Consider the following 18902-nt stretch of genomic DNA (forward strand, 5'->3'; position numbering starts at 1 on the left):
CTTTGACTTTGCCTCCTCTAACAGAAATACCTGAGTACATGGATATTAGGAAAACAAAATCCCCCTTCTCCTCTGCCAAGAGCCTGGTGTTACGCAGAGAAAAGAAAAGCCTTACCAAAATATGACACTCCATAATGAATGTGTGTTTTTTTTCCCCCCGCATACACCCTGGAGAGGATGAGAGCAAACATGTGATGAGAACAGAAATAGTCACATCCCTTAATGCATTGCTGGACGGTACCCAGCCGGCACGGCGATGAACCTGGCGTGAGACCCGAGAGCAGCAAACCAGCATAGCATCCCATTTAATGGCTGATGGCCCACAGATGTTTTAAACTTCGAGACTGCATCTCTCAGAGGTTTCCCTTTCGACTTGAGCATCACTGGGCAGCTTTTGGAAGCAAAGGCTGAGGATGCTCTATGCAGGGACCCAGCACATCTGCAGATTAGCTGGTGTGTGCATGTGTGTGTGTGGCATCCGAGCCCAGATCCGGTGATCTGGCTTAGGAAGCAGGAGAGGACCCTACAGAGCACGAGCACCGTGCCCTGCTCTCAAGCTTTGCTGGAAGAATGAGTCAGCCGTTTTCCTTCTCATGGGAGTCGAGTGGCTGTCCCTGTCTGAGTGTCACTAATGAAAGCACCCAGGAATGGAAGGGCTCTGTGCTTGCATGGCGTGCTTGCAACAGTCTTAAAGACCAGCTGCTCTGCGTGAGACTTCCAGAGAGCGAGAGCGCTTGAATGAAGCCCTTATATCTCTCTCTCTTTTTCTTTCTTTTTTTTTTTTTTTTTTTTTTTTTTTGCCACACAGTGCAGCGTGGGCTCTGTTCCTCCTCGCCTTTTGCTCTTGCTCCCTGGGGCAGCCCGCTGTGTCTCAGAGGCATGAGGAGTGAGTCCTCCTGGGAGTCCTCCAGTTCGTGTGAGGAATGGCCCCTCAGGGGATAAATCCACCAGGGCCCGAGGTGGCAGTGAGTGTCTCTCCTCGATGACAGCAGCGCCTGGGATGGAGATTTGGAGGTTTGCACGCCTTCACTCCCTCCCTGCCAGCACCTGCCCCTCCCTTTCGCCGTTGTGCAACATCCCAAGGGCAATTACAGCAATGCTTACGTGGAGGAGTGATATTGGGAAAGTATTTAGTCATTTTAACTGTTCTGCTGGTGGCTCCCCTCCCTTAAGGTGGTTCCTATTTATTCTTTTCCCTCTCCCAGCAATTTGTCACAACTCTCGCTGCATCCTGTGGCCCAGCGACCCTTTTGGTGTGTCCTTGGGTACTGAGGGCTCCTCTTGGCAAGGAGGAGTGGAAAAGCCATGTTCCCATCCGATAATACTTTTCCTTTCCTTTCCTTTCCTCATCCCTCCCCTGCTTACTACAGTGATTTTAAAGCTTCCGCCCCTTGACGGTGATGCAGGAGGCGCGGCGGGGGGGATGATTTTGTAAGCAGAAGCAAGAGGCAAGAGTCTGAAGAGCTTCTCCTGCTCTCAGGGGCTTCTGGACACTTCTGTGTCTCCATCCCTGGAGTGATTTTCACTGGGCCCAGTGTAAACAAGGCAATCCATTATGGCAGTTTGAGCCTTACTCCACAAACACGCTGCTGGTCCCTGCCCCCACCGTGGGCTCCCTCTGCTCCTGCTCTTCCTGCACCATGCAGGGAGCCTTGGTGTGGCACTGGGGTTATCCAGATGCTCATCCACACGTGGGAACAACCTCTGAGCATCTGAGGGTGACCAAGGCTCCAGCAAGAGCTGGAGTTGAGCCTGAACAGCCCCACTGCTTGTTCTGCAAAACTGGGCAGTGTTCAGGGGAGTTCAGGGACACTGATGCACTCCCAGGGAGGGATGTGGAAGAGTCGTGGGTATTGTTTATCCTAACAAGAGAGTGAAAAGAAGATCCCACAGCAGAAGGAGATAAGCTCACGTGTGCACAAGAGCAACACTAAAAAATACATGATTAAGGTTACAAAGTCAGGCACGGAGCACGTAAGAAATCCTGGAATTAAGGACATCTGAGCAGCTTATGGCCGTGGAATGCCGTGCATTCATTAGGGGACAGCCTTGACTCTGGTCTCAGGGTGTTTCCTCTGCAGTGTCTCTGCCTCAGGGAGTGTGTGGGATGGATGGAGCTTGGTTAGAAGCAGCTCAGTGTCCAGTTTGTGACTGTCCCCCCAGTATTCTGTCTGCAGCTCCAGTGCCTCGTTTGCTGTGCATTGTGCAAATCCTGCTTGGAGGTTGAAATTGTTCCTCATGGACTTCCTAAAATGCTAAGCCTGCTCTTTCCTCTGTCTTTTCCCTTCCTTCCCTCTGTCCCACCTCCGTGCTGCTTGGTGGCTGGCAAGGGGTAATAGCAGCATCTCCCCCACCAAAAACCCTTTTGGGGTCTGGCTTTGCCCTGGGACCCCGGAGCAGGAAGGAATACACTCTGCAGCTCCAGGAGGGCTGATGCGAGTGCAGCCCACATGCTTCACACTGCCAGCATTTGATTTTCCATCTGTTTTTTGTTTTGGTTTAGTTAAAGGCAGAGAGGAGAGGTGGGTTTTGGTGTGAACCTCTCGTCTGTCTGCATGCAATGTGTGGGACAAAGGCAGCTTAGCATGGAAAGCCCCAGAAGCACCCCAAGGAGTGGGCTGGGGGACTTAAAAGACATAGTTTCTCCTGAAGCTGTGGGAAAAGTGTATATTTAGGACAAGCAGCCTTGCAGCCTGCTGTATGTATTCACTGTCTGAGAGCAGAGCCAGCCAGAGCCTGGAGGGGACAGATGGAGGAATTAAGGACATCTCAGCTGGGCAGCAGGACCAAGGGATGCTAGCAGGGGAGCTGGCTCCCACACCTGAACCACTTTGGAGACAAGGCTGGGAGTTACCAGAGCTTTTCTTAGCAAGAGAGCCCTCCACCGGAATAATGTGTTGTGGACATAAAAGGAGATCTGGAGAGGGAATATTTTCACTCTGGAAGCTGCTAAGGAACTTGCATTTAGCTGCTAGCAATCTGTTTCAAACTGAGTTCCTGTCCCAGGAAAGAGAAAGCAGAGCAGTCTCGCTGTGTGGACCGACTGTAAATTCTTTTCTTCCTTTGCTGGGGAAAAACAATGTGCTCTCAGTGAAAACCTCCCAGAAATCCAGGACGTGGGTATTTTATAAGTCAGCCCTTTGGAGAGAGCAGCTAAGGAGACCAGTCAAGTAGATTCCCCTGACTTTTATTTACTGAAAGTCAGTGGAGTGGCTGGAGAAGGACGGAGATGCTGCTGCCCTCATGGAGACAGGCAGGTCACGGTGACACACGCGTGACCGCAAGAGAGAGGCTGGGAAAGCATTCCTGAGAGAAGAGATTTGAAAGGGATATGTCTAGCAGAGCACAGAACTCAAAAAGTCATGGTGAAACTTTGCATTTAGATGCCTGCAGCAGCAACCCGGGAAGCTTTCCATGAGGACCGATGCATTTCCTGCCTCACGGCATTTGCTTAGAAAGAATTCATAAATATACCCACCACTACTAACCATCCTTTTCTGCTGGGAATTGCCATTAGCAGCTAAATTCAGTGTTTTACATATAAAAAGCACCGACACTTAATTCTGTGCAATGCTTTCTTCAAAGTCTTTGTAGGAGAGACAGCTCCAAGCTGGATTTGGGCTGAGTTAGAGCAAGGTGTTGGGAAGCAGGGATTGTATCTGTGCAGGATGTGTGATGGCAAGGTACCCAGGAGGTACACATGGTGCAAGATGAGATGTCATGAAGGATGGCGTGTATGACCCTGAGAGGGACCTGTCAGACCTGTGAGTTGCTGCACATGGAAGCAGCTTCCATCAAACGTGCACAAATGACACTCACTGGGAGACCGAAAATGGACGGATTTTCCTGGATTTATCAAGAATCCTGGCATCACAGACTGGTTTGGGTTGGAAGGGACTTTAAAGATCGTCTCATTCAACCCCCCTGCCATGGGCAAGGACACCTTCCACTATCCCAGGTGGCTGCAAGCCCCATCCAGCTTGGACACTTCCAGGGATGTGGCAGCCACAGCTGCTCTGGGCAATCAGTGCCAGGGCCTCACCAGCCTCACAGGGAAGAATTTCTTCCTAATATCTAATCTAACCCTGCCCTCTGGCAGTTAAGAAGCACGAGAAGCACATCCCTGACTCTAATTATCCCATCACATTGCAAATCCCTGCTGCAGCACCGGGGGCTGTGTGAGATGTTCAGCCTTTTGGATAGGGAGGGAGATTCCTGTTCCCTCAGCCGCTTTCACAGCAGGAGCTGGACTTTCCCAACCAAGGTTGTACCCCTGCTGAAAGGAGCCTGGAGCGAAGGTCCCCATGGAGGTGCTTGTTTGGAAGGGAGATGCAGTCTCATGCTCTGGTCTGTGGAGGAGTTACCAAACACAGGGAATTAGGATGGGATTTCAGTGGAAGCAGATTATCCCGTTTCTCTCTGAGCACATTTCTGCCTCTGAATCAGCACATGACAGGCAGGGCAGCCAGGGCAGCCAGCAGGGCAGCTCCCATGCATGCCAGAGGGGACTGAGCCCGGGTCAGGGAGGGTTCCCTGTGTTCCCAGCGTGGCTGGAGCAGGAGCTGGGGTGGCAGGAGAGGGATGGAGGGGGAGCAGACGGCGGGCATGGAGCTGCGGTGCTGGAGGGGCGGCACAAAGCGCTGTCAGAACAGCAGGGACTCGCGCTGGCGACGGCTGCAAATGGAGATGGAAAGGGCTGGAAAGGAAAGGACTCAACACAGCTGGTCCCCTTCGGCTTTGATCTTGAAAGCAGAGGGGTGTTGGCCACTGAGCAGGAGAGGGGAAGAAGGGGGGATGACTCATAAAAATATTGGTGTTTCCATGAAGATGCTGTTACCTGAGGACAGGAAGGAGGAGGGACCTTCCCTGCAAATGTGGAGGGAGCTGGAAGAAAAAGTCCCCCTTGTGTAGAAATTTCCAGCCTGCTTAGGAACACAGAGCTGTTTGCTCTGGAGCCAGCGGCTTGGTTGTTTGCTGGGAATTGCTGGTTTTGTGCAGAGCAGAAGGTGATTTGTGTGCTTGTTGCTTCAGGGCAGAAAAAAAAGTAAAATAAAGAAGAGCTGGTTTTCTTGGAGGCCTGTGTGGTGGAGATGTATTTGGAAGAAGAAAGAGAGCTCTCCTTCCTGCTGCTGGGTGAGGGATCAAGGGGGATGATCCAGCCCCTGGTAACTGGGGAGAAGTCAGACATTCCCCAGGAGCTTTGGTCTGAGACTCTGGTCATGGGAGGGCTGAGGTTTGATCTTCCTGGCCACCACAGGGATTGTGCTGGGGAGAGGGTTGTAGTTTACTCACAGGCATGTAGATTTGCTCCATGTACCCATCTCTTCCACTCACAAGTGACTGAGGTGGCTTGTCCTGCACAGGAGGACATGAGAAGCATGGATGGACCCAGGTGATGCCAGCTCTGTGCCAAAGCAAGCTCAAACTTTCTCTACCCCTCCATGAGCCCTTGGGGGATTCCAGCTCACAGAAGCCATACATGCAGCGTTGGACCAGCTGTAATTTTTATCCTGGAGGCAAAAATCACTGGAAATAATGCTTCATCACTCTGAAGGTCCTGACACCACCCTTAACCACCACATCACAAACCTCCTGTCGCAATTGTGATCTGCGTATGTGTCAAATCTTGCCTCGCAGATAAAAGCTGCTCCGCAGGCACCTTTTGTACTAAAATACGGAGCCTTTAAAATGTGAAAGAAACAACAAAATGTAGGACGCCACACAAAGCTGACCCACTGGGGACTGGGGGGGGGGAGAAAAACCCGCAAGAAGGAGGGCTTGACACACAAAAATTGTTTTGTTAACAAAGCATCATTGTTCCACTCTGAATCGGTTTGACTGGAGTGGTAGAAACACCCCATCTGGAGACAGATGGAGAGTTTTCTGGCTAAAGAGCCGGGAGGAGGGCCGGCTGACAGCCCAGCAGATAGCATTGTCTGCTGCTACCTTGGCAATGGAGAGGAGAAAGGGCTGGTGGCAGATGAGGCGTCCCCTGTGCCACCCGCCCAGCACGCTGCATCCCTCTGCACTGGGAGGTGTGTGCCCAGGTTGGCTGCTCACACCTCAGGATCATCCTCCCTCTTCTTTTGGGGCTGGTTGAGTGCTCGTGGGGACCAGCCAGGTGTCTGGGGAGGCTGCAAGCCACCGAGTTCCCCTCCAAGGCTCTCTTGGTGAGATGGTCCTGCTCCACTTGTGTGCTTGCCCGGTCTTGGTGTGGTGTGGGTTTAGCAGCTCTGGGGGACCAAAGTGCAAATCTCATCCCAGTGTGAAGGCTAGCTCTGGCTCTTGCATGGGTTTTCCCACTAACTTCCAGGAGAGCAGGGTTTGGGATGATGCTGGGTGGAAACCAGCCTTGGTCAGAGGTGCAGGGAGTGAAACTGGTGGAAATAGCAAGAGTTGATGCAATGTCAAAATGCTCAGGATGGGTCATGTGTGGGGTGCTCAGGTTGACCCAGCAGGCCTGCAGGATGCCTGAGGGTTCTTGGAATTGTCCTGGCACTTTGCTGAGGTTGGGAATGAGGAAAAATCTGCGTTGAATGCCCAGGGCCTTTGAGCTACAGCACAGGCTAAACATGAGGTGTTTTATGGCATCAGGCTCTGCTGGCACACGGTGTCTGCTCTGCTCCTGAGAGCTCACCAACAGCCCCTGCTCCCTCTGCTGCCTTCCATGCCTGATGGGAAACTCCAGGGTAGGTAATGCTCCTGCCAGAGCTTTGAGGGATCGTATCCTGCCCACCCTATCTGAATTCCTGATGACTTGCTAATTGCTTGACACACTCTACTTGCAATGCAAGAGACAGGCTCACGTCATCCTCTGTGGCTTGCCAGGGGAGAGTGTGAACCTCTTTTTGACTTGCCTTGAAATAGATGAAAAAGAATAGAGCTCGATATGATTAATGTGAAAACTTCAGCTTGGTTTCCTGCCTTGGCATCTGGGCTTTGGTCTTCTCAGCATCACCGTGCCTTGTTTTTTGAGGAATGGCTGCACGAGGGAGCATCTGAGAGCTGATGGTGCCGGCTGTGCTGTGGTGGTCTGGGGGCTCCTCTCAAGGTCTGTCCCTAATCCCCAGCTGCTGGAGACATTCCAGGTTTGTGCAGCAGTCATGGAAGGATTCAGGTGGTTGCCTCGAGGCACTGCTGAGATAATACCTCAAGGGACTCCTATTCAAACCCACTGGGGCCTTTACAGTTGTGTGGTGGAAATCTATTCAGATGCACCATGGCTTCTCCGGGAGCCACATGAGCAGCCCAGCTTGGCCACTGGCTGTGGGCAGGTGGTCACCCATGCAGAGTGGACCAGCACAGCTTTGATACACCCTGCAAAAAAAGGTGGAAGGATTAAAGGAAAAGGTAGATTCGATCTTTGAGCTTCAGGGCTGCAGATGCAGCAGTGTGGTGGTGGCAAGGGGTGTCCTGGTGCCCTAGTGTCCCCAGACACATCCAGAGTGTTCCCATGGGCTTGCAGAGCTGGGTTCAATTTTGGCTTCCCTGCCTGGCTTACTGGGTTTATCTTCTGCATGCCCTGCTCTGGGATGGGTCCCACCTGATCCGAGCAGTGCTGAGCTGGTCCAGAGGGATGGGGCACAGGGAGGAGTGTGAGGGTGACAGGAAAGTCTGTGTCACATCCTGCTGTTCAATGCAAGGGGTTCCCAGGTGTTTGCATCCATTGTGGCACCACAGGTGACTTTGGGATGAAGTGGCCTCAGGGGGGAGAAGTGAATGGGGTCACGGAATGCAAGATGGAGCAGAACAGGACGGATCTATTCACCTGAGCTCTGCTACAGTGTGTTGTGGTTGTCCCAGAGGGAAGAGACCTGGGCTTGTGAGAAGTGAGATCCTTGGACAGCCGTGCCCTGCTTTTGCAGCCATTTGCCTTCCCTGGGCTGCTGGGGACACCATTCCTACAGCCTGCTCCAAAAAAACATCCTTTTGCTCTCTCGGATTTTGGCCCTGCTGCTGCACCAGCTGCACCGTGCTGGCAGGAGGGGAGAGGAGAGGAGAGGGAAGGTGAGGCAGGGCGGGCAGCTCGGTTTGTGCTGGCTGCTGTCACAGCACAGCGCCCTTGACGTGGCGGTGGGTGCCGGGAGCCAGCCGGGACACAGACCCCACCACCAGGCACTGCCTGCCCTGGAGGGAGGAGACGGGGTCTGGATTGCCGGTGATGCATCAAAGCATCCAGGAGTCAGGTCTGACACCTGCCTGGCAGCGGGTCAGGGTGCTGTTCTCTTTGCCCTGCCGCTTGGAAAGCAGAGTGCTTCCCTGGGGAAGTGCCATCCACCCCATCCCGCTGTCATGCGCAGCGTGAAATCTTTCACCTTGCTTTCCCCTGTGCAAAAAGGGGAGGCAAATTCGCATGCGAGCTCTCCCGGGAAGCGGAGGGGATGGATTCACCTTGCTGGGAGGCGAGGGAGTCACTGGGAAAGAGGTGCTGGAAGAAGCGCAGAGCGGATTAATCTGCAGCGACTCCGCTGTCGCCAGTCACCGGTGCGAAGGCGCCCGGGGAGGTCGGGTGCATTGGGGCGGTGTTGTGCTGCTCTCTCTGCCTCCCAAACGCCTCCTGCGCCGGGCTCTGTGAATCAGCATTTCTGCAGTCGGAACAAGACAGCGGGGAAAGGCAGGAGGATGTCAGGGCACGGGGAGCCTGGCGGTGAGGAGGCTGGGGGGGACCTCATTAAAAAGGGGCAGCCTGTGAGTTGGGGGTGGTCTCATGCCGCGGCTCCGCAATCTGCTCCCTCCAGGTTTTTGCTCATTACCGCCGTACACCCCTCGTGCACCGTGGCGAGGTAAACAAGCGCTGGGAGCGATGCCTCCCTTCCCACCCGTCCCCTCCCCGCCGCCGGCGACAGGGGAATGTGACAAGCTGGCACTGGGAGAAGGCATGAAAGCGTTGTGATCCGCCGCAGCTCCTGAGCCGGGGAACCTGGGGAGATCCAGTTACAGCAGCGGGGTTAGAACAAAAGAGATTTGCCTCCGGGATCAATTCCTCTCCATTTTCCGGGCTGTGCACGTGTGTGAGCCTGGAACGGCTCGGTCTCTGCCGCACCCGCAGCCCGGGGCCCGGCTGAGCACCAGGGCTCTGACGCTCCGGAATGCTTCTTTTTCCCAAAACAGGGAGAGCCGGGTAATCCCCTGGGACAGGCCTAGAAATAGCAAGGCCAGGCCAGGCTTTGCAGTGCTTGGAAATCAGGAGCCAAGCTGGGCAGCTGGCGGCTGCTGGAGCTCCAGCCTTCGCTCTGCCAAGGGCTGAGCTCTGGGTTGAGATGTGAAACCACCCCTGGTCCCCGTGGTTTACTCCCAAGGCATTTCCAGGTGATGCCTCCTCCCCTCCATCATAAGATTGGCCAGTGAGCAAAACCCCAATCCCTCAAAAGCCTTTTCTGCCCCATAATGGCTGTGCCAACACTGCATTATCCAAGATGCCTTTAACCCACAGCCGTGGTGGGGCTGGGGGAATCATGAGCCTTTCACGTGTGCTGCAGAACCAGCTCAGGGAATCAGCAGGATCCTGCACCCTGGGATGCTTGTCACTCATTTGGGGGGGGGGGTTGGGTGGCTTATTTGGGGGTGGGGTTTTTTGGCATATTGCCTTCTCCCAAATGCCTCCGGGGATGAGCCATGGAGAGCACAGATGTGCATCCCGAGCATACCACAACAAGGTTCCTGATTTAAGGACTGTGATTAACCTCTTTCCGACAGTTGCTAACCAGGTGCAGGATTGTAACGGGAAGAGGAGAAAGCTCAGTGAAAACAGCCACTTTTCCTCCGTCACCTGGAAATGCACACGGATGCCATTTTCTGCCTGGAAATCAGGCAGATTTTAGGATTTATAATGGGTGCAGGGATACCCTGTTTGTGTCAGTACTGACCTGTAGCTGCTCCCCAGAGCCTGTCTCCTCCTTTCCTGCTTGGGATCCCACAAACAAGGCACCGATGGAGTGTGAATCCAGCACAGGGGATGCTGGTGTGTGGGATCATGGGCCACTTGGGGCTATGCATGCAGGGTTTCTAACAGAAACTGGGCAGAAAATCACCCTGCATTTGCCCACTCCAGGTTTTCCTGGTACCTTGCCCTTAGGAAAGCTGGGAATCCAGAGGAGACGTGGTATTTCACAGTTAGGCATGAAAAGGGGAACCATTGCAGCTTGTGTTATGCAGGCAAGAGTTAAACCAGGAGCTGCCAAAGTTGCTCATTTTCAGGAAATCTGGTATCCGTGGGATTCAGGGCTCCTCTGGCCAGCACTACAAAAGCTGGAGAGGGACTCTTTCCAAGGGCATGGAGTGACAGGACAAGGGGGAATGGCTTCACATTGACAGTGGGCAGGGATAAATTGGATATAAAAAAGAAATTTTTCCCTGAGAGGGTGGTAAGGCACTGGCACAGAGAAGCTGTGAGTGTCCCACCCCTTGAAGTGTCCAAGGCCAGGTTTGGAGGGGCTTGGAGCAACCTGGGATAGTGGAAGGTGTCCCTGCCCATGGCAGGGGGTAGAACAAGATGGGCTTTAAGGTCCCTTCCAACCCAAACCATTCTGGGATTCCATGACTGTCGCTGGCCTCCCAGGTTTGGGTTTCATGTATGTCACTCATGAATGCTGTGTCATCCCAAATACCCCTCTGGCATCATGGTGACTTTCAGATCAGCTTTGGAATTCCCTATGCTGTGGTGTGTGTTCATGGATCACTTTCTGCACTGTGTTTTTTGGAGAGCCACACTCTTACTGCTTTTCCAGCCCCTGGCTGGATGGTTTTAGGATGCCCTCACTGTACCTCCTCCCCTTTCCATCTCTCCATGTCTTAACTGCAAATCCCTGTATTTCTTCCCAAAGAAGAGGCTGCAATCTGTGTTTCACACTGGGGTTCCAAACACTTAGCAGAGTCAAGAGCTGTTCCATGAGGGAACAGCAGGGAGAGAGAGGGATAGGGGCTGGGGCAAGAGGGCACCCCCCAAAGTAGATGAGTAGAATGTAGGTTTGGGAAATCTGAAGAGACAGAAAAATTTATTAAAAACAATTAATAGCTGCTCCAACAAGGATTTAACCTGAAACCGTAACCTTAGGGAGGGAGGAAATGAAGTGGGGTACGATTGTTATTCTATTGCTTAATTTTATTTTTTTTTTAATATGATATGCTAAATGCAAATAAGCATTTGTACCAAGCAGGAGAGGGAGGGGATGGATGATATGCCGGGAAAAGTGAGTGGGATCTAGGTTTTGCATCGTTCACTGAATTACTGGCAGGTCTTTTGTAACATCTGTTAAAAATAAAACAAACATTCATTTCCATTTCTCGCTGCCTGAGATGGCTCCTGCAAAAAAATTTCAACCTGTCCAGGAATTTGTCTTGAAAGTTGCCCTCCCTCTCCTCACGCCTCCTCCAGGGGAGATTTCCTTCCTGGACTTCCCAGGGGCTCCATTAGCCCCACATTAAAGCCTTTCTACTTTGCTCTAAAACTCTCCATCGAAGTAAAAGGAATTCTAATAAACCACTGGGAAGACTCTGCTATTCACTCTTTCCATGGAAACACGGCGCTGCCTTGGAGCAGAGCTCCTCTCGATGGAGCCTGGGTCACGGCAGGAGGAGACCAAGGAGGGATGCAGAGATGGTTTCCATTATAAGAGACCTTTTGAGAGAAATAATCGCTGCTCTCCCACCAAGGAAAGCCTTCGAGATGTCAGGGGCCTCGGCACGGCGCGGGAGCGGGGCCGGGGTGGGAAGTGGGATCTGCTGGGCGCTGAGAAACTCATTAAAACATCTGATTAGTGGAAATTAAGGCACCCAGGACTGATCCCTCCCTCTCAGTGGGAGGGATGAATCCAGGAGGGTGGATGGACCCGTGATGCAGGAAGAGGCTACACAAGGGGGCTCAAGGCTGGGGTACGGGGAGGGCACGGGGTCACAGGAGGACAGTGGTGGCTCCACACCCAAGGCTGTGCTGCACAGACCAAACATCACACCACAGAAATACATTTTTCAAGGCCAAAAAAAGCCTGTTTGCTCTGGGAAAGGATTTCTGGCTGTTGCCTGGGTCCCAGACAGGAGCTGGACAAGGAGGTCAGTGGATAGATCCCTACCTAAAGCCACTGTGATATAATTAATTTCCAGCCTCCTCGCAGGCACAGTCATCCCGAGTGTTGCTGTTCTGACACCATGCTGCAAGATGAAGGATTTTATTTTTTTTTTAAGCGTGAGGAAGCTCGTTAGAAATAGCCCGAAGGGCAAAGTTAGGAAATGAAAATCCATTGGATCCGCTCGGAGCTGATGCACGGAGCTAGATGAGAGCTGGGGCAGGGCTGCTGCTCCTGCCTGCAAGGAGCCACTACACGTGTGGGGTGTGTGACACCCAGGCAGGGAACAAAAACCACCCATTGGCATGGTTGGAAGTGGGGCTGAGGGGAAATCTGCCTGGAAGAGGGATGAAAGAAAGATGAATGAAAAAGAGCCAGCTTAGAGCATCCTGTATAGGTACTGGGGAGGTCCTTGGACTCTGGGCTGGCCACTCATGTCAGGGCTGGATGAGGAGGCTGGTGGGAAAAGCTCAGTTTTCTCAGGATGCCTTATCATTTAGGTCAAAGTGGTGAGACACCGAGGGAGCCAGAGTGTCTTTGTTTTAGCAGCTCCAGAAATAACATTGCTATGAGTCATTATTTTTTAGCCTCTCCAGGGCAGGAGGTGTGGGGTTATGTCCAGGGAAGCCTCCAACTTTGATCAGCAAGGTGAGCCCTGCTCTCATAGCAGGGAAGATGGGAAGGGGCTTTTTGATGCTGGCCGTGCTGTTTTGTGGTAGCTCAGGGTGAGAACTGCTCCAGGATGCTCTGGATCTGGATTTTATCAAGGGGATGGAAACTTTTCCATCTGCATAACTGAGCAGCAGCATCCTCTATGAGCTTGGAGGTTTTAATGAGTGAAGTTAATTGGTGTTATAGGTGGTGGTCTCCCACCCAGGCAGTGGTTTGGCTTAGACAGACATGACCGTGTCATGCAAACAGAGGTGACGTGGGTGTTGACACCTCAGAAATGCTGAGAAGTCATGAAATCAGCCTTTTTGAACCTGTAAATCATAGGTGCAGAACTTTAAAGGTTCCAGAAAAAGAACAGTGTTTAATAACCAAAGTGTTTGGTGGTGATTTAATTTGCATATGGGGCTCTCTGGGGCTTGTGGTTTCAACCTTTCACCCTACCACAGGGAGGTCAGGGTTGGAGGAGAGCAGGGCTGAGATCTTCCTGAAATCACAGGACTCCTGGAGGTGGGGATTTCAAACATACCAGAGCTGGGAAATAACATGGACAGACCAGATTGTTGAATTTATTGGATTGTAGTGTAAAAATAACAAATCCTTTAGTCTTCTGTCAATCCCAGAGGAGAATCTGGGGGTGACATCCTTAGGGTCCATCCCTCCCACCTTGGCTTTACTAGGGTGGCAGTCACGGCTTGTGATGCCAAATAGTGCCAGGCTCTTGTGTGTGAAGGGCAGGGCAGATTGGTGATTACAGGGAATAACACCAAGTCCCTGGAGAGCCATGAGGTCCCGGCTTGATTTACCATCCTGCAGAGAGGCATGTGTGAAGCTGGAGGTGGCTGGAAGCATATTGTGGTGTATTACCTACAAACAGCCAGACTGGGTCTGCCATGGGGATGGGGATGGGGATGAGGATGAGGATGGGGTGGGGAGGAAAACGACAGGGGAGATGAGAACAAGCAGTCTGCTTTTGCAGGTGCTGTGTCCCCTTATGAGGTTTGGTCTGGTTTGCAGCTTGATGGCTCCTATCTCGAGTAATTAACAGGGAAAAGAGAGGGCCTGGTTATCCATCCTTCAAGAGCAAGGGGTTGAATTGAAAGGCAGCGCCTTGGAAGTGGATCAAATAGCTCTCCAGCCCCCCGCGTACGGCTCGGAAACTTGCTGCCGTGCTGCGTTATCAAGGTGAACAGCTTTAGTTCAATTAACGAGAGGCTCAGAGCGGAGTCGCGGGAGGAGGCAGGGCTGGGCGTTTGCGCCCTTCGGGGGCGCGGAGCTGCGATCCCGGCACGGCACGGCACGGCACGGCACGGGTGGCCCGCTGTGCCTGGGCCACCACAGCTCTGCGTCCCTTGGCCAAGGGACCAGCTCCCCCTCCTCGCCTCTGCGACGGGTTTTATTTACCCCTTGGAAAAAAAAATCGGTGTCTGTGTGGAAGGGTCGCTCTTTGTTAGCACCTCCCTTTCCCCCTCCTGCTAATAATAAACCTCCCCAAAATCAATCGCTGCCAGCCATGAGTTGCCACCCGCTCACCGTGCACCCAAATCCCCGCAGATGATGGTGCTGGGAGCCCGCGCGCCTGGATTTTTCCTGCCGCTCGCTGCCTGGGCTGCAGCTGGCTCCGGCACGCAGAAAGCTGCAGGTGTGATTTGTTCATTTGCCTCCACCTCCTCCCTTTCCCCCCCGCGCTGCCTCCCTCCTGCTCTGCTTCCCCGCCGAGCCCACCTAGCTCATCCCACCCAGCTCATCGCGGCGGCCAGACCCGCATCCCACCCTGCGCCGACTCCGGCATCTCCCCGGTGCAGTGCTGGCGGAGGGTTGGGATGGCTGGGGCTGGAGAGGGTGTGTGTGCGTGGAGGGGAGAGGAGGGGGGGTTAATCTGATCCTACGAGGCTGGAAGAGGGAAAAAAAAGAAAATCAAAACTATAAAGAAGGCAACAGCCTCCTCCTTTTCCCTCTCCCCCGCTCCAGAGGATTAAGCCTACCAAAAAAAAAAAAAAAAAAAAAGAGAGAAAAAAAATGTCTGCAGCTTTCTGTTGACCCTGCATGATGGCATTTTTGCGCTCTGTGTGCTGCCTCTGCTGATTGCTATTCCTGGCACAAACACACACACACGCGCGCACACACACACACACACACACACACACACACACACACACACACACGCAGCCCCAGCACGGCTCACACGGGCACGGCGAGCCCACTCCAAAATACAAAAAAAAAAAAAAAATCCAAAAAAAAACCCCCAAACCCAACCCAAACCGGTGCCGCTCGGTGTCCCTGGCCACCCTGGTCTCTGTCGGGAGAGCTGCCAGCACCCGCTGCCGCTCGCCCTCTCCTCCACCCCACTTCTCACCTCGGTCCCCAGCTCCAGCGAGCACTTTCTGCCGGAGCCGCCCGCAGCCAGAGCCCTCCACCACTCCTACCGCTGGCATTACATTTTCAGGCTGGATGCTATAGGGCCGTTTCTAATTACCTTATATCCCCTAGTGGTCTATGAATAATGGTTAGTGAAGGAGCTCAGAAGGGCTGCTGAGAAGGGAAGAAAAAAAAAAAAAAAAAAAAAAGGGAGAATTGTGCTATTTCTCACATTTTTTTTTCTAAGGATCTAATCTGGCTACTGTGCTCTGGAAGAGGAGGAGAGCGAGCCAGCAGGAGAGAGAGGAGAGAGCGAGGACCATCGCAGGTATTGTTGCAAGCTACATCTTTGTGCTTTTTTTTTTTTCCTTTTTTCCTTCTTTTTTTTTTTTTTTTTTCTTGGAGCCGCAGCAGAATTGGAAGGGAGGGCGTGAGGGGGCGGCGGGTGAGGGTGTGCGGACAGAGCTTTTTCCGGATTTATTTTTCTCTTGTGCAACTCGTGTGCTGCTGCGATTGAATGGATGCACGGCGCCGGCATCGCGGAGTTTGGGGAGGGAGGGGGGATTATACGTGCGTGTGTGTGTGTGCTGTGTGTGTTGTGTGTGTGTCCTATTTGCAGCAGCAACGGAGGAGCCGGGGGGCGTGTGTGGGGGGGTTGTTATTCTGGAAGTAATAAAGAAATTTGCAACCGGTCCAAAACCCCTCCTGACTTGCCGATTGATGGGTGTCTGAACAAAGATACAGCTGAGACTTGGAAATGTTTGTGCGTGGAAGGGGGTGGATTTCGTTTTGCTTGTCCTGAATCCCTACTTTTGCAAAGTTAAAATAATAATGGGCACGGGGCTGCGAAAGCCTCTGCAGAGGGAAGTCTTCCCGGGGAGGCTTATTTAATTGAGGAGTTAGGGATGTGCATGGTTTTATACTTCCAAAAGTTGCGGCGGTGCCGCGGGCGGGCGCCTGGCTCTCCTTGCCGTTGTCTGCACGTGAGAACGCTGACTTGATGGATTTTCTTTCTTTTATTCGGTGGCTGGCGGGGCTGGAAAAAATGGATCTAGCAGATAACCCAAGGAATCGTGGGGTTTGCACATCTGGCTGCGCCTTTGGAAAGCCCCTTGATGGGACTTTCACCTCCCGCTCCCTTTCTCCCACGGCAAATTTTGCCTCCAAATCCTCAGTTGACATTAATAAACAAACAAACCAGGGAATAGCATTGGAGCCCGGTGAGGGGGCTCGGAGTGCTGCCCGGGGGTGGGGAACCGTGTGCTTTTGTTTTAAATAACGAAACGGCGATGATTGAAAACATATGAATAGGATGCAATGCAGAGCGGGTGTGTTACGGGGCGGGAGGGGGGGGGAAGAGCTGGAAAACTGCTTATACGACAGAAGCAGAGCTTGAATGAGTGTGGTGAGATGAAAGGCGAGGGGTCCGTCCCTCGCCCGGCTGCGAGGGGGGGCGATTCCCAAAGGCGGAGGAATGATCTCGGGGTGGGGAAGCTCACTGGCGGAAAAAAACCCAAAAAACCAAAAACCGAAAAAACCCAACCAACCTGAAGTATTTGATTATATCCCGTCCAACTTTGCCGGTTGCGGCGTTAATGGAGCTAATTGTCCTCAAAAATAATAAAACCAGGGGGAAACACGCCTGTAGTGTGTGGAGGGGGGAGATGTGCGGGGAGCAGAAGCAGGTCCCAAAACCCCACGGGCTCCCCCAAAAAGCGCCGCCAGGGTGGGGGATACCGAGGCGGTACCAAACGTGGCCGGATTGTGTTTATTTGGGCGGAAATAAAGATGGAGCAACTGCCCTGGGGAAGGCTGTAATCCCCCCGGGAAGGGCTCCGAAACCGCGCCGGTGCTGCCCTTCGCTGCCTGCCCTTCGCTGCCTGCCCTGCCTGGCCTTGCTTTTGTGTTTGTTTGCTTCCGAGGAGGGGGAGAAGGGAGCTGGGGGGGCTGCGAAGGCGGGGAGAAGCCGTGAGGGCGGAGAGCCGATTTAAATTGGACTTAATGGATTCCCAGGGCAGCTCTTTTAGATGAAAGTCAAAATAAGAGCCAAAGTGAATCTCAGCAGACCTGTCTGTTGCATTAGAGATGCAGCCCTTCCTCTCCCTCCCTCCCTTTATTCTTTAAAAGAGAGGGGGAAAAAAGTGTTATCCTTACGGAAGACGGCGTGGAGTTTCTCATTCCTATAATGCGAGCTCTAATTGAAGAACTTGCAGCCTCTTGGGAGAGTCTTTACTGATCGCTGCTTTTGTTATTCATGCCGCGCTCTGTTTTCCTGGGATTTTTGGGGGGGCTGATGCGAGTCTGGCCGCACCTGGTGTGATGCTGTGTTCCCCCCCGGCTGGCTCCGTGGGCTGACAGCAGGTAGGACCCCTTGGTCCCCTCCTCAGGGGGTCACACCGGGCTCCCCCGGGTAGGTTGTGCTGTACTGGAGGAGGAGATGAGCAGCTGAAAGCCCCTGGGAGCTGTTGGGGGGGAGATGCTGCAGCCTGGCTGTGGGTGGCTCTCGTCCTCACAAGACCCCCTGGGACGTATCCTTGCCCAGCGTGGCACATGGGGATGGGAGCACAGCAGGGCTTCTGCCTCCTGACTGTGCTCACTGCAATGATTTTGGAGTGCCATGGAGTGCCACAAGCCTGCTTGGTGCAGAGGGCACAGTGCAGCCCTGCTGTCACAGCTCTCCTGTCCCACGGGGGTCTGCGGTGTCACCTGGAGGGGACAGGTGTTGTGCCAAAGCCACGTGGATGCTCTGCCCACCCAGGGTGAGGAGCAGGACACGGGCAGTGAGCCTGCATGACCTGTGCTGGGCGAGTTTCCCTCCTCTCCTGACCTTTCTGTTGCTCAGGAATTCAGGGGTGCACAGGGAGACTGGCAGATGGGGCTCCCTTCTTCAGAAGTCTCATCACCCCTCTCAGCCCCCTTGGGTGGCCAGAGGAGTTGCTGGCCTGTGTCCCCAAACCCTGTGTCCCCATGAGGTCCCATGGTGATGCTGCCCGTGGCAGTGGGCTGGTTTGATGCAGCCAAAAGCTCCTGGGGGGCAGGTCCTTGCTGTCCCTGTGTCCCTTTCCCAGCCTTGGGCACCCATTTGAACTACACTTGAGCTCTGCATGGATGAAAACAAGAGCCACAAGCCCCAGGGCTGCTGTCAGTGGCATTTGGTGGCTGTGGGGTGAGCGTGGCTGGGGAGGAGGATGTGTGAGCAGGATGGGGCTCAGCCAGCCCATCGGCTTAGCACGGAGGCAAAGCAGTTAACCTGGACATCTGATCTCCCCGGGAATTGTGTATTGACCCTGACAGCGATGCATCAGGAGCGACAGACTCTCCATCATCGATCCCTCTCCTCCCATCACCAGGTGTCGACACCGACAGCCGTGGAGCCGGCTTTAATTTCAGGCCTCTGGCTCCAGCACGTAACACTTAGCCACGGTCCCACGGTGCCACCAGGCTTTGCAAACAAACACCTCCACAGGCAGGTGACCGTCCCCATTTTGTGGCAGGGATGGTGCTTGCTGTGGGTGGCCAGCTGAGCTGGGGGCAGGGCTGGCAAGGGACCATCCCAGGGCCATTGGGCAGGGTGGCATCGTAGCCTTTGGTGGGAGACCCGGGGATTACCTGGAGTTCCTGCTTTGCCAGTCCTGGCTAGGAAAACCCTCAGATCTGGCACCCCTTGTGCCATCAGTGTTGAACAGCAGGGGACTTGCCCAAGCTGGGGTGTCCCAGTCCTTTTGCAGCCTCTTCTATGTGACCTTATCTGGCCTGGATGTGTCTTGTCTTCCCCAGCTCTAAAATGGCCACTGCCAAACCTGCTGGGTGGTC

General features: G+C 53.5%; 1 protein-coding gene across 8 annotated transcripts in view; it reads left to right on the forward strand.

Moving 5' to 3' along the window:
• RAI1 (retinoic acid induced 1) overlaps positions 1-18902 on the forward strand; it is a 74201-nt gene that overhangs the window by 19947 nt on the left and 35352 nt on the right. For 5 of the 8 annotated variants that reach the window (XM_059861917.1, XM_059861920.1, XM_059861921.1 and 2 more), the window contains one exon: positions 15337-15417. The exons of 1 other annotated variant lie outside the window; for it this stretch is intronic. The gene's annotated coding sequence lies outside the window, so the exon portion shown is untranslated. Of the gene's footprint in view, positions 1-844; positions 1015-13762; positions 13917-15336; positions 15418-18902 lie in introns of those variants that run through there. 2 more of the 8 variants (XM_059861923.1, XM_059861922.1) reach the window with 2 other exon arrangements.

Source organism: Haemorhous mexicanus, chromosome 17 (genome assembly GCF_027477595.1).
Source record: "Haemorhous mexicanus isolate bHaeMex1 chromosome 17, bHaeMex1.pri, whole genome shotgun sequence".
NCBI classification, from domain to species: Eukaryota; Metazoa; Chordata; class Aves; order Passeriformes; family Fringillidae; genus Haemorhous; species Haemorhous mexicanus.